General features: G+C 47.1%; 1 long non-coding RNA gene across 1 annotated transcript; it reads right to left on the bottom strand.

Moving 5' to 3' along the window:
• Positions 1-867: 867 nt before the first annotated feature.
• Positions 868-7,097, bottom strand: LOC116870091. The gene is made up of 3 exons (XR_004383178.1): positions 7,001-7,097; positions 2,803-2,961; positions 868-1,021 (listed from the first exon to the last, which is right to left on the bottom strand). It is a non-coding gene; the product is annotated as an uncharacterized LOC116870091 (long non-coding RNA).
• Positions 7,098-8,026: the final 929 nt, after the last annotated feature.

Below are 8,026 nucleotides of genomic sequence, written 5' to 3'. Positions count from 1 at the left end.
ACTTGATCTGAGTCTACCTGATCCTCAAGGTCATGAGCATTTGACTACATCTTCTCTCCTACGAAGCTGTTCTACTTAGCGATTGCTGCATTACATACTATGCCAAACACAGTAGCTTAAAACAAATTATGATTTCTCATAATTTTGTGATCTGGGCTGACTTCATCTGGGCAGTTACTCTATTCCATAGTTCATCTGCTTGGTCTGGATTATCTGAGATGGCTTTTTCATTCACATGCCTGGTGCCTCTGCTGGGATGGGCTGGATGAGCTGGGTGCTGTAAGGCTTGATCTCTCCCGCTGAGCTCCCCAGTGGGATGGATGGACTTCTGCATATGATGGTCCAAGCCTTCAAGAACAAGCATCCCTTCCAAAATGATAAGACTTTGCTTGTGTCATCCTTGCCAATTTTCATTGGTCAAGGAGAGTCACATGGCTAGGCCCAGAGCCAGTGTGGAAGGAATCTACACAAGGTCATCAATATCAGAAGGCATAGGGTTGTTGGAGGCCACCCAGTGTAAAGATCACAGGGCCTACTTCGTTCCCTTCTGTGAATATAGAAACTATTTTGTGATAAGGCAAAGAGCAGAAACCTCTTTTTAAACTTCTCTCTTCTATGGAGGAAATGAGTATTCATCATTAGTCCCGTCAGAGATGCGATGTCCCATCACAGTTCTCATCAGTGGGACATCAGCAGAACGCCACGAGTGTGGCCACCCAGCTATCCTACCTCAGAGTCTGTGGACGGCTCTACAGCTAATGGCATTTGCAATTTCCATTACAACCTGCTCTCACAATATAAATTGTCCCAGATGTGCACTGTGGAGTCTGGAGTTTTATTTTTATTTGGTCTTACTTTTTTTTTTTTAAACATAGGCTGAACTTTAAGATGTTTGACTTGGGTTTTCCCCCCCTGAGCTTTTATTTGGAGAACTTCACGTGCCTGAAGCTGTGGTTGGACGCCGTATATTTCATTGTCTTTTTCAGACACCCAAGGCATATGTTTTACTTTTGGCATTTGGCTGGGAAGGAAAAAAAAAGGAGAGTATTTTAGAAGGGAGGCCATTTGTCACCTACCTAGTGGTCTCCCATAAGGCTGCGGTGTGCTATTCAACTAATAAATGTCTCATCTCTGCTTCCCAAGGACCTGGATAATCTGTCTCCTTCTGACCGGTTGTGGGCATTCTATTTCTTCTTTTGGAAAATACAACAGCTTTAAAATTGGTATCTTTTTCCTATAAAGCTTATGGACCTTGGGGCACCTGGGTGGCTCATTTGGTTAAACGTCTGACTTGTGATTTTGGCCCAGGTCATGATCTCTTGGGCTATGAGACTGAGCATCGAGTTGGGCTTTGAGCTCACTGGGGAGTCTGGTTTAGATTCTCTCCTTCTGTCCCTTCCCCTACTCCTCTCCCTCATGCTCTGTCTCTCAAATAAGTAAATATATCTTTAAAGCTCATGGACCTCATTTTATTTCTTTCCTTTTCCCTTTCTAATGTGAAATCAGCTCAGATATACTCAAGTTTCTAAACCTCAGGGTTAAGATTTGTCAAGATCAATATTCTTAACATCATATACATTTTTCTCGAGGGGGTGTGAGGGTATTTATTTTTACTTCATTTTCCCTCCAAGGGACATGGCACAGTTTTCTTAATTCAGCTCTGCTTCTTTCTACATGTGGATGCTGTTTTTAGCATTTTATTATCTCTACCCTTTCTCTCTTTTTAAAAAAGGATTTTATTTTTAAGTAGTCTCTACACCCAACATGGGGCTTGAACTCACAACCTTGAGATCTAGAGTTGTATGCTCTACCAACTAAGCCAGCCAGGCACCCCTTTCTCCTCTCATTTTAAATATCTGAGTTCTGCTCTTTGATCTTGCTTGGCACTTTTGGAGGAACTTATTCTATTGCTGTATCTACACCATTTTAGCTGTTTCTCTAACTCTGGTTGCATGGCTCATAAAGAAGAAATAATTTGAGAGTGTGGTATTCCTGGTGACTCTCAGTGGTAGTTTCGAAGTCAGATGATGGCTCCTTCCAGTAGATTTCCAGACTATTTGCAAACTGAGTCAAATTACTATCCTAGTCTAGAAAATAAAAATTGGGTATCACATTCCCTTTTTGGGGTGCTGAAGCTTGGAGATGCCATTAAAATACCTATAGGTTTTGGTATTTCTGGGTCTGTAGAATGAATTTCCCATGTTCACTGGGGATGGCCTAGGTTAACCCATAAACTATTGTTGACCACTGGATGGTAACTGGCTCCTGGCTCAGTGTGGTTGAGAACTGTTTGAAGGGCGACAGATCACATGATGCTGAGATAATTTAGGGCCTTTGCCACTTCACTTGAGCAAAGCCACTGATGGATGTTCCAGCGGCATGGAAGTGGGATATTGTCTCTCCTGGGGCTGAAAGGAATTTGAGATATTAAGTCTATTCTCATTTATTAAATGATGCTTTTCAGCTAAATGAGACTCTTTCCTGCCTAGGAGCAATTTCCATGGATGATTCCCAAGTTTGGTAGGGTTTAACCACCCCTTTTGGATGTCTAAGCCAAATTCTATCCATCAGAGTTGATGAAGCCTCCATCTTGGTCTCTCTTTTTTAGGGGTTATAGAAGGCCCTGGCCAGGCTCATTTTTATGGAAAAATTTGCATAGCCCTAGCAGTTTGTGTTCTCATTCCACGGTAGAGTTGCTGTTTTCCCAGCTCATAGAGATCTAGATGGGGCCATCAGACCAACCAACTAAGTTCTGGTCAGTAGAAGGTGGGCAAAACTGATGAAACCACTTCCAGAACTTACCCAGACTTTCCTGAGTGATTCTATATGTGCATTCTTTCCTTGGGGATGCCAGCTTATGTCTGCTCCCAGGGCCAAGGTATGAGGGCTACGGGTAGAAGATGGCGGAGCCTCTGTCCCTAAGCACACTGTGTTCTCATTCCTCTGTTTCCTGCCATTAGGCTTTATGCGAGAAAAAAATAACTCAATATTTTGTTAAGCCTCTGAGTATTTGTAGTGTACATGGTATGATAGGTATCCATGATTAGCTGAACTAATACTCAGGAGATTTCTTACCCTTTAGGGCTGTTGGCCAATACCTCCCCATTGGCCATCCCCCCATGAGGAAGAGTCAGGAGACAACAAGAAGGCACATTCAGCGAGGCCTTCCCTTGGTCTAAGCAGTTCTTTCCTTTACAAACTTGTTAAAGCTTGTGAGTGGAAATGATTGATACCCTTGAGTTTCATTTCTGCCTTCCTCTGAACCAGGGCCTGGCTCTTTCCAACCTGAGCCTAAGACAAAATTGCTTTTTGATGACTGTTTTCTGTTCTCTATGTAAGTGACAAGCATTTATTAATTCCTTGTTATCTATCTAGCCCTGGGCCAGGACTGAGAGAGACAGCAATGAATACAGTTTCTCTTTCCAAAGGTTTTATAAATTAAATAGAGAAGCAAAAGATCCATACAGAAACCAACCACAGGATGATGCGATGTCACACGTAAGCAGATTCTATAGGAATTCAGCAAAGGGGAAGATCCCTGTGGACCGGGCTTGGTTGGAGAAGCTACTAGTAGATATAAGGATGTTATTTGGTCCTGGAGGGAGCCTGAGTACCAGAATATGAGCAAGAATGGGTCCTGATGTGAAGTCTCATATGCCCTGCTTAGCATCACCTTCTTTGGGGAGCGGGGGAGTTAGGTTTGACCCAACAATGAGGATGGAGTTAACTGGAGAGGGTAGGAGGGGTTGGGGAAGTGACTGAAGTTGACACTGTGTCACACAGGTCTCCTCTGGGGGGGAGGACTTCTAGGATGGGGACAAAGAGCCTATGGGCTGGTTTTTCTTGTTCAGGGCCTGGGGGAGATATAACTTCTCTGGAGGCCCTGTTCATAGCACCCCACCCCCCCACAACCCATGGTGTGTTGAAGCCAACTTGTATTGGCTTAAGAGAGTCAACCAACAGATTTGCAGAAATTTTGCCAGCCAGGTGTTGAATACGTGTATTAATATTTAAATTAAACTAGATAGGTCTTTTTTTGGGGGGGGCAGATTTTATTTATTTGTCAGAGAGAGAAAGCGTGTACAAGCAGGGGGAGTGGAAGGTAGAGGAAGAGGGAGAAGCAGGCTCCCCACCGAGCAAGGAGCCCGATGCCAGACTCGACCCCAGGACCCTGGGATCATGACCTGAGCCGAAGGCAGAGGCTTTAACCCACTGAGCCACCCAGGTGCCCCATCTATTTCTATTTCTAACTCTAGAGGTTACTGAGAATTATTCTAGCTGTATGGTAGTCTTATGGATTGAATGGTGTCCTCCTCCCCACCCTGCAAACTCATATGCTGAAGTTAAAATCGCTAGTCTTGGAATGTGACCTTGTATGGAAATGGGGTCGTTGGAGATGTAATTACTTAAGACGAGGTCTTCAGGGCAGGACCCTCATCCAATATGCCTGGAGTCCTTATCAAAAGGGGAAATTTGGACACAGCCATGAATGCAGGGAGAATACTGCATGAACATAAAGACAGAGACTCGGCCGTGCTGCAGAAACCAAGGAACGCTGGGATTGCCAGCAAACCATCAGAAGTGAGGACAGGAGCAGGGCACAGAGTCTCCCGTACCTCGATCTGGACTTCAGCCTCTAGCACTTCAAGAAAGACATGTCCATTGTTAATACACCAGCGAGCTGTGTTTTGTGACGGCAGTCCCAGCAAAGAGGTGTGGAAGGGTGTGCTCCCATGTACCCTGTCCTCTAACTCAGTCTCTGACTTCCCACGGAGAGCTTGCCGTCAGCCACAGGGGCTTGATTTTCAAAGAAATACCACCAATCAGGGTTTGATTCATTGTTTCTTTTCTTTTTGAAGATTTTATTTATTTCTTTATTTGAGAGAGAGAGAGAGAGAGCGAGCATGAGAGTGGGGAGGGTCAGAGGGAGAAGCAGACTCCCCACTGAGCATGGGACCGGACGCGGGACTCGATCCTGAAACTCTGGGATTAAGACCTGAGCCAAAGGCAGACTCTTCACCTACCGAGTCCCTCAGGTGCCCTTGAGTCATTGTTTCATCCATGGTCTACACAAGGGGCTGGCTAGCTGCCTCCTGTGGGCCAGATCTGGGCCCCTGCCTGTTTTTGTGTGCATGTTACTGGAGCACAGCTGGGTCCATCTGTGTACAGGTTGCTGGTGGCTGCTTTCAGAGTCAGCAGTCCTGACAGAGATGGTACCGCTCACAGAGCTGACCATGTTGAATATCTGGCCCTTAAGAGCAGAAGCTTGTTGACCCTTGGCCTAGACTGGAGAGAGTGATGGAGGGGGCACCTGGCCGGCTCAGTCAGAGGAGCTGGTGATCTAGGGCTCTCAAGTTTGAGCCCACACTGGGGGCAAAGATCACTTAAAAAAAGAAAGTGTTGGAGATGATGTTAGAAATATAGATTTAGGTGTACCTGGGTGTGGCTATCACATTGTGATGGCACAAAAAAATTGAGAAAATATTCTAGTGCTTGAAATCTAGGATCTGATTCTGCAAAGAAGTGCCTCTTCTCCTGGGCCAACAAGTGAAGTTCTGACATGCATATTTGTCATTTTGTTTTCCTCTTTCTCACTTATGTAAATAAAAATATCAGCCCACACTCATGTCAAAACTACACTTGTTGTGTGCTTGTGTTTAAGATTTTATATATTACTTGACTTAGAGAGAGTGAGAGAGAGCGCGCGCACAAGTAGGGGGAGGGGCAGAGGGAGAAGCAGGCTCGCCGCTGAGCAGAGAGCCTGACTCATGGCTTGATCCATGAACCCTGGGATCATAACCTGAGTCAAAGGCAGACACACAACCAGCCAAGCCACCCAGGTGCCCCCAAACTACACTTGTTTGTCGGTTTGTCAGCTGCCACTCCACGTTTGTTAAGATATGAAAGTCACTGATCAGTGGAAGCATCCCTAAGAGCCAACTTGATGTCTTTGTATACCCATAAAGTTTGTAATAAACCTTGGTAGGTATACAACTGCACCCAGTTTCTCCTTCAGAGAGCCAACTGTTGTGCTCTGAGCTCTGTGTGACGCCCACAGCTGAGCAGAGGCCGCCCAGTTCATGGATCTGCTACAATGCCTTTGGCCTTGGCTCCGTTTCCCCACTGCGTCACTCTGGCTTGTCCTAGACGGGGCTGTTGGTGAGCGTTTGCACTAGAAAAGCTCGGTGGCCCCAAGAAGCCGGGCCTGGCTAAATTCTACTCTGCGTGAGTGCCAAGTGTTCATGGGTGAAGTGGGTTTGCTGGCAGGGAGTGTGAATCCGGGCTTGGATTCCCACCAGCCATACAAGTCCTTTGGCCAAGGGAGCCACAGGGTAAAAGGGCTGGTTTCAGAAGCTGGGTGTACAGGCTGGGAAGCCCAGCCAGCAGGCCGCTGCAGTCTGGACCTTAAAAACCCGCCTCAGGACCTTGGTGGCTCTGCGGAGTCATGTTTCCTGGCATTTGTAAGGAGGCCTTGCAAAATGTTAAGAAAAAGGATCCTTGCTTGATTGGGGAAGTCTCAGTGTACTCCCAGAGCTTGCAAAATAGACAAATAGAAAGGCATTCTGAAAAGCTTTACCAAGTGGCTCTTGTGCGGCTTTCTATCATTCCTCTCTTGCTTTCTGGACATTTAGCAGAAACGAAGAAATGGTTTTTCTGTAACCTTTTTCTGTAACCTTTTTTAGTAATGCACAGACATGTGTGGGGGCCTTACTTACTGGGCCTTTGCAGCGGTTGGGAAGGTGTTGGGCTCCACAGGAAACCTCCACAACCCTTTGGGTTTGCCTTTTGCAGAACGCTGCAATCCCTGCCCCGCCTCTGCCGGTCTGTGAGGGCAGGCACTGGGCCACTCTCCACAGTGCCGCAAAGACCCCAAAGCTGCCCATGACTTTCTGAACTTCTCACCCATTAGCAAGGCAGTGACTTCAACCAGCATCTTCTCAGATATTCCCCACCTGCCACCCCCCACCCCCGCCTCTCCCCACAGCTATATATCACTCACCTCTTCCTTCTGGGCCAGGTTTGATTTTAAGCAAGAAGGATTTAAGGAACTCTAAGTCCGAGTGGATATAAATTATGGAAAATGAGAAGAGGGAGGGCAAAAAAAATGTGTGTTTTCTGCGATCTGATGGGTGTGTGTTCCTGGAAATGCAGGTTTTCTTCTCCCTTGTTTTCCTCACTGAATGTTCTTGTGTGAAACGTTTGCATGCGAGCTGCTTTTTGACCCAGGGGCCAAATCCCCTTCCTTCTTCAAGACTCAGCTCAAATGCTACTTCCTCAACGTAGGTTTCAGTTGACCCACCAAGTAAAGTGTCACAGGGGTTTCTGGAAGCCGCATAGCCAGGTGAGGGGACAGCAGACATGGTTTCACCCATCAGCGCAGGTTGGAACATTTGGACACTTCCAGGCTCTCCCTCTGGGTGGAGGGCTGGGGACAAATGGGGAGTCCCTCGGGTTTGTAACTGGTTGTGACAATGACAGAGACACGAGGTGGCCACCCAAAATCGAGCCCACACAGCTAACTTGCCTGAGGTGCACCCTGTCTCCTTCACAGGGGCCTGGGGAATGAAGTCTCTCGCTGCCCCTCCCTCCCGCTCTGGGGTTAGTGGGGGCAGGTGCGTGGGTGGGGAGTTACCAAGCTGGCTTCCCCACCAACATCAGGTCACACCCTGCAGGAGGACAGAGACAGAGCTTTCGACTGGCCTGGTTCTTATTTATAATTTTTTTTTTTTTTTAAGTTTATCTTCCCCTTTTCAAGAAGCTGGCTGTGGTCCCAAGGGAGCCGCCCGGAAAAGTCTCCCTTCCGGTTCTGCATGTGCCCCTGCTCTGGGGGTCTTCACACTGGGAGGAGTGGTCGGTGTCCACGTGGACCGCACGTGCCCTCCCGGGAAGCTTTTTCCTTGTGTTGGCAGGCGGGACTCCGCTTGGGTCTCTGCTGGAAGAGAGCGCCCTTGGAGAAGTTCACTTCCTAGAGACATCCCCGAAGCACGTCTGTCTGTCTTCTGAACTTCTCCGACCACCTTCTGGT

Source organism: Lontra canadensis, unplaced genomic scaffold, assembly GCF_010015895.1.
Source record: "Lontra canadensis isolate GAN:19392208 unplaced genomic scaffold, GSC_riverotter_1.0 scaffold21, whole genome shotgun sequence".
Classification (NCBI taxonomy): domain Eukaryota; kingdom Metazoa; phylum Chordata; class Mammalia; order Carnivora; family Mustelidae; genus Lontra; species Lontra canadensis.
Note: the sequence above shows the minus strand (reverse complement) of the source record. Positions and strands in the feature narration are given on the sequence as shown.